Below are 12,550 nucleotides of genomic sequence, written 5' to 3'. Positions count from 1 at the left end.
AGTGGTATCGTGCAGATGAGGCCAAGCTTAATTATTCTCCTCACAAACCATGAGCTGGAGCCATTCTTTAGTTTTACTTCCTGTGGCGCGTGGACCAAGCTAGTAACAAGCATGTTATGACAAGATAGTGTGCTGAGTGGAGACTGGAGTACAGGCTGAATTTTTGGCCCTGCTCCCTGACATGGGGTTTTGTAAAGAAAGTCCAACCTCCAGCTTGTGATGGTATCCTATCACATTCATTGTTGGAAAAGATCTAGTCCTGGGGATGGGACCAAAAATGTAGCCCCATCCTCAATTCTCTGGACGGTTATGCTCTAAACATAAGTTACATATGGTACAGTGGTGCCCCGCAAGACAAATGCCTCGCAAGACGAAAAACCCGCTAGACGAAAGGGTTTTCCGTTTTTTGATGCGCTTCGAAAGACGAATTGCCCTATGGGCTTGCTTCGCAAGACGAAAACGTCTTGCGAGTCTTGCGATTTTTTTCGCTCCCCCCCCCTTTTCTAAGCCGCTAATAGCCTTTTAGCCGCTAAGCTGCTAAGCCTTTAATAGCCGCTAAACCGCTAATAGCGCTAATCCGCTAGATCAGTGTTTCCCAACCTTTTTTGGGCAAAGGCACACTTGTTTCATGAAAAAAATCTCGAGGCACACCACCATTAGAAAATGTTTAAAAAATTAACTCTGTGCCTATATTGACTATATATAAAGTAACTCTCTTTAATAGGAATCAATGAAGGCATATTCTACATATGTAGCTGAAATAGTCGAAAAAATTCTGAGTTGTAAGAATGGGCTTGTATCATGCCAGATGGGGAAAGGTCACTTTTTACTTATGTAAAAAAAAATAAAAAAATAGTAACAGCATAGAAGGTAATGGTTAGGCTAGCATCCCTCTTTCAAATATGCTAGGTTTTTATTTGCAGGGACTGTTCTACATGGAAAAGCATTCAGCACTGTCATTCTCCCATCTGCCATCTGAATTGGTACTATTCTGGGTCAACTTACTCTGCTGCATGTGTAGATGAAAATGGCACCAAGTGTGTGTGGGGGGGGGGCAGAACAGGTTTCAGATACAGGATATTAAGCATACACGTACTTCAGATTGAACTGGTTGCTTGCTTTGCAAGTTTTCATTTCCCAAATGACTGCCTTGGCAAGCGCAATACCTACCAGGCTCAACGCCGGTCTCGCGCTGCCGCTTCCCACGCTCTCAAGGACCCGGGAGGAGGAAGGCGTGAAGGGAAACCCGAAGGCGCGAAAACCTCGCGCATGCGCAGGCCTTCCGCCTGTGACAGCCCAGTAGGCCGGCCGAAGCGAGTGGCGATGGGATGTGGGAGGGAGGGAGCTCGCCGCCCCGCGTGTGCCTATGTGGGGCACGTTACAGCCCCGTGACGTCAGCGCCACGCAGGCAGCCAGGCAGGCAGACGGCGAGAGCCCCGTGCTGGGTGGCCTCTCCTCGCCGCCGCCGCCCCGCCTCTCGCCGCCCGACTCACCCGCCTCCCTCCCACGGCACACCAGGCAACGTCTCGCAGCACACTAGTGTGCCGCGGAACACCGGTTGGGAAACACTGCGCTAGATGAAGAGACTCACGGAACGGATTATTTTCGTCTTGCGAAGCACCACTGTACATGCCTTCTCTCTGTTGAAATGTGTTCCTTTTGTGCTTAAGAAACACAGGATGTTCTATCTATAATGGCCCATTCGAACATGCAAGCCACTGCCTGCTGTTTATTTCATACATCTCTCCCTCCCCACTTCTTCCAAGGTTCTCAGGATAGCATATGTGGCTCTCCCCTTCTCCCATTTTCACCTTCACAACCACCCAGTAGTGGGGCTGCCTCTGAAGACTGGTTGGAAACTGCAGCTGGTGCAGATCAACAGTGTGGAAACCCAAAGCAATGCTGGAGAGGCAGAGTTAGAGAATGGAGCCATGCAAGAAACTTTTAACATGGTCAGTTGCCTGGAAATGGCTCCGAATTCTTTCTTCAACAGGGCTCAAAAGGACTTCACATGCCAATGTGGTGGTTACTGGAGCAGTATTTTAATAGCAATGTAGGTGGCAGATCCTTACCCCACAACTGATCTCTGGCAAAGGATAAATGCTCTCGTAAGCAGTTTCTTTTAGCTCCATTCATATAATGCAGAGGCTAGTTTATAAGAGCCAAGTTACAGTGGCCCTTTCAGTGACCTCTTCTTAGGAAGAAATAATGCTCAATTTAGATGCAAATTTACTTTCATGCTCAAGGAAGCTGCAGTGTTTTCATTGAATATTGTACATTAACAACATAAACACTAAGCGTAACCAGGACCTGAGGAAATGTTTATCCCAAACAAATTCCGTCATTTAACTGATGGACTAATCCTCTTCTTGTGGGTTTTGACGCTCCCCCCCCCCAGCACTTGCCGTTCAACACCCCCACCTAGATTAGCATTTATTTTTCACAGTGGTTCCCTGTCCTCTTTCAAAGCGCAGAACAGCTTACATGGCATTGTCCCCATGTATAGCGATAACACTATTTCAATTTTAATATATTATTTTATCTTAACAACAACCCTGCGGAGAACAGCTAAGTTTGTTATTGGTATGAGCTTTTGTGAAGAAGTGTGCATGCACACAAAAGCTCATACCAATAACAAAATTAGCTGGTCTCTAAGGTGCAACTGGAAGGAAAAATTTTTTTGTTTCGAATATGGCAGACCAACATGGCTACCTACCTGTAACTAAAACCTGTGGGGAAGGTTAGGCTGATAGATAATACTTGTCCAGGTCCAGCCAGCCAGCTTCATGGTGAGCAAGGATCTGAACCCAGGACTCATTGGTCTAAATCTGCCCGGTGCACTACCTTTTACTGAAATGCGAGAGCCAATCAGAATGCAAGGAAGCACCTCAATAGAAGAATCTTTCTGTATAAGACAGGAAATCCTAGGTCTGAGTCTGAGTCATGAGACTATGTGTCTAAAGCCAAGCAATCTAAGAGACTCAGGTGAAGTCTGCGCCTGATGCCAAATGCTAAAAGCCATCCTAAAGGAGGACTTCCGGTCGGCGCCAGCGTTAATGGCGGTCCTCTTTCCGAGCTCCGGAGGAGGACTGCTCTGCGAGTTCGGGTCTGGCCCGCTACGGCAAGCGGGGGACCCCTAAAATCACAGGTGCTGAAGCCTGTGAACAAGGAGACTCGGTGGGCACCAGAAGCGCCCCCCTTACTGCAGAAAGAGCCTTTTTAAAGGCTCTGGAACGGCATCGGGAGAGCGCGGTGCTGAGAGTCGCTACCCAGCCCGCAGAGTGAAGCCGCGTCGCCATTGACGGAGAGCGCTGATTCCTTCCTACAAATCTGGACTGATAAAACCTGTGAGTAAGATTGAATGCTAATTTGGAACCTTTCAAAGGAAAATTCGGCTGAAAACGGGGATGGTAAAAATTAAGGAAGTCTGCCTCCCCTGACTGCATGACAGCTAAAAGCAACGGAACTTTAAAGCTGCATCCGTATGTGACTTTTTTATTTGACAACTTAAACCTGACATTGAACTTAGATCTCCCCTCTAGCAAGCAGGGCAGAGGGGAGAAAAAAAAAAAGGATATTAAGAACTGCACGATCTATTTAAAAAGGGAAAACCCTTCTGCTGCCTCACTGCCCTGAAGCGGACTGCCAAATAAGGCATTAAAGCACTGAACTGTTTTTAACTCCTGGGAAAGTTACATAGTTGAAGTTTCCTCTGTTACAAAGTTTTTGGACTCTGTTGTTACAGTTTATTGGAGCATGTTGAAATTGTATTTACTGGGAAAGGTGCTGTAAAAGACTTTTATAAGCCTCCTAATATTTTTGTCTTCAACTTCTTTGTCTCCGTATTCGGACATTTTGGTTTGCTCCCTCTAGAGGGCTAAAGTAACGGCTGTAACAGTTCAGGACAGTGGAATTTTCCATCAGAGGATTATTCCCTTGGGAACGACCTTGGGACATGAGTGGCTCAGCAGAAGAGATAACCACAAGAGCCAAGGCAAAGCAACAACAACAACAGCAACAGCAACAAAAGAAAAGAGGCTCAATCACTGGCGCAACTCCTATAGGAACAACAGGACAAGAAAAAGTGACAGCTGCTTCCATGGAGTCAGTGACACAAGCGCTTCTCAAGATAAATCAGTCTTTGGAGAACTTGACAAAGCAGAGTACAGAAAATACACAGAAATTAACAGAGTTAACAGCAAGATTGGATTTGAACACAGAATCTATAAATAAGTTGGTCCAAGAAAATTCCGCAACACGTAAGATTGCAGAGGAAGCCAGAGCTATTGCTGGAGAAACTCAACAGAATTTAGAACCGATTGCTAAAAAAGTTTATGAACATGATACAACTCTGGCTTTGTGGGATTTACAGAGAAAGGAAAGAAATCTTAAATTAAGGCTGATCCCCGAGAGCGAAGGAGACAACCTAGTGGAGTTTTTGACACGAGAGTTTGCTGATTTCTGGGAAGACCTGGAGGATGAAGAAATAAAAATAACAACAGCATTCAGACTGGGCAGAAGACAGAACAGAAAGACCCCGAGGGACTGCTTGATTACCCTTAGATCGAAGGAAGAAAGAGACAAAATACTAAAATTACATTACGGAAGGGCCTTGCAAATTGAAAACTCACCTATACAGATTTTTAAAGATATCCCTAAACATATTTTGGAGCTGAGAGCCTTCTATAAGGACTTGGCTTATCTGTTGAAGAAGAACACCATCCTTTTCAGGTGGGAGTACCCACAAGGACTGTCTTTTGACTATAAGGGAAAGAAGGTGAAAATAAAGACAATACAAGACAAAGAAAGATTCCTGGAAAGAAATCAAGAGGACTTACAGAAGGGAACTGTGGATCCAATTGCAGAACAAAGGAGAGCACTAGACATCCTTAACCTATCGTACGGACTGGACCCAGCACCATCGGAGGAAGAGCAAAAACTTGGAGCGGTTGGAGGAGTAACAGAAAAATAACAAGATGGCCCTGCAATTCCTTAGTTGGAATTGTAATGGGCTGAACATGCCTTTGAAGAGACGTCAAGTATTCCACATTTTGAAAAGAGAACAATTGGACCTGATTTGTTTACAAGAAACTCATATAACCAGAGTACACAGGAAACTACTTATAAATAAAAGATTAGGACAAGAATTTATTTCATCGGACAAAGTTAAGAAAAGAGGAGTCGTGATTTATGTAAAAGAAAAATGGGCCCCAAAAATGATGTTTAAAGATGAACAAGGAAGATACCTGGCAGTGGAAATACAAGTTCAAGGAGAAAAATATCTAATAGTTGGAATTTACGCACCAAATGAAGGCAAAGCGGAATTTTTCAAGAAACTCCATGAAACTTTGACGGACTATCTGGATTATAATATGATAATCATGGGAGACATGAATGGTGTGGTCTCTACAAATATGGACAAAGCAGAAAGACTGACAATCTCCAAGGAAGGGAGACTTCCGAAAACCTTTTTTGAGATGACCGAAAATATGGACCTAATAGACATATGGAGAACAAGGAACCCTCTGGAGAGAGAGGGAACCTTTTTCTCCCAAGCAATGATGACCTGGACCAGAATCGACCAAATCTGGATTACTAGTGGGATGGCTCCAAAGATTAAGAAAATAGAAATCTGCCCAAAAACCTGCTCCGACCATAACGCCTTGAAGATGGAAATGAAACTTACAACAACTGGTCAATTCAGATGGAGGATGAATGACACCCTGTTTAGAGATAAAGAGATTCACATGAAGGCCCAAAAAACTTTGAAGGACTATTTTGAAATAAACCTAAAGGCCGATGTGGAAAAAAGAGTGATATGGGACGCAAGTAAAGCTGTGATGCGAGGATTTTTGATTCAACAAAATTCAATCAAGAAGAGAAAGCAGAATGAGAAGAAGGAAAAGATTTTGGAAAAGATAAGAGAAGGAGAGAAAAAATTAAGATCAAAACCGAAGTCCCAGGAGATTTTGAGAGAGATTAAGTTATATCAAACACAATATATGGAATTGATGAATCAAGAGATTGAATGGAAGATAAAGCAAATGAAACAAAAGACATTTGAATCGGCAGACAAATGTGGTAAACTTCTGCCATGGCAATTGAAGAAAAGGCAGAAACTAAATACAGTTACAAGCCTAGAAGTGGATGGAAAGAATATATCTAAGCCCAATGAGATTAGAAACTGCTTTCTGAGTTATTTCAAAAAACTTTATTCTCAAGGATCACAAAACGAAGAGGATATAGATAAATTCCTTAATAAACATGGATTACAGAAAATCTCTCATCAAAGCAAGGTGGATTTAAACCAGAGAATAACAGAACAAGAGATAGAGGGGGCCATTCAAGACATGCAATTGGGCAAATCTCCAGGGCCAGATGGATTGACTTCCAGATATTATAAATCTTTGAAGGAGTGGTTGGTACAACCGTTAAAGGAAGTCTGCAACGAGATTTTAGAGGGGGAAAAGGCACCGGAATCGTGGAAAGAAGCGTATATTTCACTCATACCAAAGACAGAGACTGAAAAGACTCAACTTAAGAACTACCGCCCAATATCATTACTTAATGTGGATTACAAAATTTTTGCAGACATTTTGGCAAAAAGATTTAAAAGAGTGTTGATGGAGAAGATTCATAAGGACCAAGCAGGCTTTCTCCCAAAAAGGCACCTATCAGACAATGTAAGGAATATAATAGATATTTTGGAATTGCTAGAGGTGAAAATAAACACTAAAGCAGTGCTGATCTTTGTGGACGCGGAGAAAGCCTTTGACAATATTTCTTGGAGTTTTATGAAAAAGAATCTGCATGGGATGGGGGTAGGCCAAGGATTTGAGAATGGTATGGGTGCGATATACTCTGAACAAAAAGCCAAGTTGATTGAAAATAATGTGATAACTGAGGAACTTAAAATAGAAAAAGGAACACGACAGGGATGCCCAATTTCCCCATTGCTTTTTATTTCTGTCCTGGAGGTGTTGCTGAATATGATTAGAAATGACCAGCAGGTTAAAGGTGTACAGGTCGGAGTTAAACATTATAAGTTAAGGGCATTTGCAGATGACTTAGTATTGACCTTACAAGAGCCAAACACTAGTACGAAAAGGGTGTTGGAGATAATTCAACAATTTGGCCAGGTAGCTGGATTTAAATTGAATAAACAAAAAACGAAAGTCTTAGAAAAAAATTTAAGTCATGGAGAAGGAGAAATTTCAAGAAGAGACAGGCTTGACAGTGGTTAAGAAGGTGAAATACTTAGGGGTTTATGTGACATCTAAAAATTTGAATTTGTATAAGGACAACTATGAAAAATGCTGGTTAGAAATTAAAAAAGATCTAGAAATATGGTCAAATTTGAAACTGTCAATGTTAGGCCGAATTGCAGTTATCAAGATGAATGTATTGCCTAGAATGTTATTTTTGTTTCAAACCTTACAGATTCTTGACAAGATGGACTGTTTTAAGAGGTGGCAGAAAGATATTTCGAAATTTGTCTGGCAGGGCAAAAAGCCCAGAATTAAATTTAAGATATTGACAGATGCCAAAGAAAGAGGGGGATTTGCCCTGCCGGATTTAAAATTGTACTATGAAGCAGCTGCGTTTTGTTGGCTGAAAGACTGGATGCTCCTCGAGAACACAGACATGTTGGATCTGGAAGGGTTTAATAATGCATTTGGATGGCATGCATATTTATGGTATGACAAAATCAAAGTGCATAGGGCCTTCAAAAACCATATTGTCAGAAAAGCATTGTTTAATGTTTGGATAAGATACAAAGATTTGTTGGAAAACAAAACCCCTAGATGGTTGTCACCCTTGGAGGCTAAGGCATTGAAGAAACTCAATATGGAGGCCGGATGGCCAAAGTATTGGGAAATTCTGGAACAGGATGGAGATAAATTGAAATTACAGAGTCATGAGAAACTGAAACCTAAATTACAAGACTGGCTTCAATATTTCCAAATAATGGAAGTTTTTAAGCAGGACAGGAAAATTGGCTTTCAGGTGGAAAAATCAAAATTAGAGACTGAACTGCTAGAACCCAATACTAAGAATTTGTCAAGAATGTATAATTTGCTGCTGAAATGGAACACACAAGATGAAACAGTTAAATCAGCTATGATTAAGTGGGCACAGGATGTTGGGCATAACATTATGTTTGCTGACGGGGAATGGTTGTGGAACACCGGTATTAAATTCATGGCATGTAATGCCTTAAAGGAAAACATTATGAAAATGATCTACAGGTGGTACATGACTCCAGTCAAGCTAGCAAAAATTTATCATTTGCCTGACAATAAGTGTTGGAAATGTAAAGAGACTGAAGGTACTTTCTATCACCTTTGGTGGACGTGCCCGAAGATTAAGGCTTTCTGGGAAATGATATATAATGAAATGAAAAAGGTACCTACCGTATTTTGCGCCCCATAAGACGCTCCGGCCCATAAGACGCACCTAGTTTTTGGGGGGGGAAATAAAGAAAAAAAATTTTATTCCCCCCCCCCCCAGGTGCGGGGCTGGAAGAACCAGGTCGGGGAACAGAGGGAAGGCACGCTCTGCCTCCCCGCTGTCCCCCGAGCTTGTGGGGCTGGCGATGGGGAGAAGTGCACCAGTCCCGGGAGGGCAGGCAGCTCTGCCCTGCCATCCCGAGCGGGGCAGGACTTAGCGCACCGCTCGGGATGGCGGCGTAGACCCGCCTGCAGTCCCGGGAGGGCAGGCAGCTCTGCCCCGCCATCCCGAGCGGGGCAGGACTTAGCGCACCGCTCGGGATGGCGGCGTAGACCCGCCTGCAGTCCCGGGAGGGCAGGCAGCTCTGCCCCGCCATCCTGAGCGGGGCAGGACTTAGCGCACCGCTCGGGATGGCGGCGTAGACCCGCCTGCAGTCCCGCGACGGCAGGCAGCTCTGTGCCGCCATCCCGAGCGGGGCAGGACTTAGCGCACCGCTCGGGATGGCGGCGTAGACCCGCCTGCAGTCCCGCGAAGGCAGGCAGCTCTGTGCCGCCATCCCGAGCGGGGCAGGACTTAGCGCACCGCTCGGGATGGCGGCGTAGACCCGCCTGCAGTCCCGCGAAGGCAGGCAGCTCTGTGCCGCCATCCCGAGCGGGGCAGGACTTAGCGCACCGCTCGGGATGGCGGCGTAGACCCGCCTGCAGTCCCGGGAGGGCAGGCAGCTCTGTGCCGCCATCCCGAGCGGGGCAGGACTTAGCGCACCGCTCGGGATGGCGGCGTAGACCCGCCTGCAGTCCCGCGACGGCAGGCAGCTCTGTGCCGCCATCCCGAGCGGGGCAGGACTTAGCGCACCGCTCGGGATGGCGGCGTAGACCCGCCTGCAGTCCCGCGAAGGCAGGCAGCTCTGTGCCGCCATCCCGAGCGGGGCAGGACTTAGCGCACCGCTCGGGATGGCGGCGTAGACCCTCCTGCAGTCCCGCGAAGGCAGGCAGCTCTGTGCCGCCATCCCGAGCGGGGCAGGACTTAGCGCACCGCTCGGGATGGCGGCGTAGACCCGCCTGCAGTCCCGCGAAGGCAGGCAGCTCTGTGCCGCCTTCCCGAGCGGGGCAGCACTTAGCGCACCGCTCGGGATGGCGGCGTAGACCCGCCTGCAGTCCCGGGAGGGCAGGCAGCTCTGTGCCGCCATCCCGAGCGGGGCAGGACTTAGCGCACCGCTCGGGATGGCGGCGTAGACCCGCCTGCAGTCCCGCGACGGCAGGCAGCTCTGTGCCGCCATCCCGAGCGGGGCGGGACTTAGCGCACCGCTCGGGATGGCGGTGTAGACCCGCCTGCAGTCCCGCGACGGCAGGCAGCTCTGTGCCGCCATCCCGAGCCGGGCAGGACTTAGCGCACCGCTCGGGATGGCGGCGTAGACCCGCCTGCAGTCCCGCGACGGCAGGCAGCTCTGCCCCGCCATCCCGAGCGGGGCAGGACTTAGCGCACCGCTCGGGATGGCGGCGTAGACCCGGGATTGCAGGCAGCTCTGCACAACCCTCGGAGCCGGTCTCCCGAGGGTTGCACAGAGCTTCCTGAAGCCTGGAGAGCGAGAGGGGTCGGTGCGCACCGACCCCCCTCGCTCTCCAGGCTTCAGCGAAAGCCTGCATTCGCCCCATAAGACGCAGGCACATTTCCCCTTCATTTTTGGAGGGGAAAAAGTGCGTCTTATGGGGCGAAAAATACGGTAAATGCACTTTCCCTAAAAAAACAGAGGCCTTTCTCTTGGGCATCGTCAGCCAATTGGTGTCAAAGAAGGACAGAACTTTCTTTATGTATGCCACAGCAGCAGCAAGAATACTCATCGCAAAGTATTGGAAGACACAAGATCTACCCACCCTGGAAGAATGGCAGATGAAAGTGATGGACTATATGACATTAGCCGAGATGACTGGCAGAATTCGCGACCAGGGAAAGGAGACGGCAGAAGAAGATTGGAAGAAATTTAAAATTTATCTTAAGGACTACTATAAACTTGCTGAATGTTAGAATGTCGAGGTTTTGAGTAATAAAGGGTTACAGCGACATAAGACTAGACTAAAGGAAAGATTAAGAGGACAGAGGACTGACAGAAATATGTAGAGTTGCTAAAAACTTTTGGACATTGGGATGCAGAAAGGGGAGGTATGGGGAAGTCTGAGAACCATGGTTTATGAAAAGAAGGTTATGAAACTATACGTGTGTGTATGTCTTTTTATATGTTTGTATTGTTTTTTAAAAAAAATTTGTAAAATCAATAAAAAATTAAAAATAAAATAAAATAAAAGCCATCCTAAAGGAAAGCAGGCAGAACTGCAACAGGGCTGTTGCAAAATGTTGTAAATGGATTAGCCTTTTTTGCCAAGCACTCACAAAGCAAGCTGATAGCTAATTTCAAAACAAGACCAAGCTTCAAGAAAACTGCATTATTTACCATTAGACCTACTATTGGTCTTGATATAAGGGGAAAAAACCTGTTCCTGTTCCCTTATGGGGTATCCAAGAGCCCATATAGAGTCCTTTTGTAGGTTCTCTATTGGTATGAGAAAATAACAGAGACCAACCAGAGAATATTGAGAAGCAAAGCAGCTAGTAAGCCTTATCTTTAATAACTGTTGCAACAGGGTGATCCACCACACGCAGGAGAAAGGAAGAGGACCCAGAACAAAGGTGTGCCTGCCCTTATATAGACATTTTAAATTGCCCACCCTGGAGTCCAAGACCATGCCCATATACATCATACCTACATCACAGAAAAGGCAGTCTGCAACAGAAATCTGAGTGCGTTGCTTATCTCATGTGTGGCAAGTTACCTGATTGCATTACCTGGGTTTTGGCCATTCTTTTGTTGTTATAACTACTTAATTCCTGAATCTAGGTCACACCCTCTTCATATCTTGAATGTGCCCTTAAGACAGGATTTGTGAGGACAGGATTTGTGAGGAAAGAGACAATGGGGAGGTTTCCCACTTTGACCTTGCAGAGAAATATTTGAGGTCAATTTGTTCCAGACCTTTTTTATGGGGTTCCAGGCATGTGGTTTATATATGCAGTTATGAACATTTAAAATATATATATATGACCTTAAAATTCTTATAACAGTCTCATCCTCTCAATCTGCTTTGTACGCAGGGGAAGTCCCTAACTCGCCGAGGTCTTCGCATGCAGAACGTGTGTATGTAACCTGTAAATGGGCAAAAATATCAAGGACGAAGTGCCACCTTTCAGAAATCCCCCACCAGAGGTTGATTCCATCTTTGTTAATCCGGGACATATGGATTTCTTTTAAACACATTAATTACTGTTAAAAGGCATTTATTGCAGTTTCAGATTATTCTGTCGTTTCTATTGCCATGGAAGTTGAAAAATGTCCTTTTGATTTCATTCATCTGTGAAAATGCTTTTTCAAAAGCCCTGTTCTGTACCAGCTGGCCACCTAAAGAGAGCCCAACCTGAGTTTTTCTGCATTCAACCCAGTTTTCTTGACACATGCGTATAATTGCCATCCGCTTTAAACTGAGCACCTCTTTAAATAACCAGCAAGCCTTAACTGCTGGGGGCAACTTCAAATGATACTATAACCATTTAATCTCTCCTGATCAAACAGGTTGCAAAGGTTTTCAAAACACCTAAAATCTTTTTTAAAAATATGCTTACCGGACAGGAGTGCACGCAGTATGGGCAAACATGCTTCTGTAGTGCTATGTTCAATACAGCTAGAGGAAAAACCACAGATTTACATATGGGCAACAAGCCTACATTTGCTGCTGAACTGAACTCCACCAATGCTGCTTGCTGCTGTCATATTAGTAAGTAATGCCAGGGTGTGTGTGTGTGTGTGTGTGTGTGTGTGTGTGTGTATATATATATATATATTTGCTTTCGTAGATTTTCACGGGTACAGGAATGTAGGTTTTGGTGTCTTCGGGTGTCTTCCCGTGTAAGAGTTGGGGTGTCTAGGCGACGTTTCGACGAGGTCTCACTCGTCATCTTCAGGCTGGTGCTTTCGGCTTCTTGTTACTAGAACAGAGCCTGTTCTAGTAACAAGAAGCCGAAAGCACCAGCCTGAAGATGACGAGTGAGACCT

The sequence above is a fragment of the Podarcis bocagei genome, assembly GCF_964188305.1.
Source record: "Podarcis bocagei genome assembly, chromosome: 4".
Taxonomy (NCBI): domain Eukaryota; kingdom Metazoa; phylum Chordata; class Lepidosauria; order Squamata; family Lacertidae; genus Podarcis; species Podarcis bocagei.
This window is presented reverse-complemented; position numbering follows the sequence as displayed.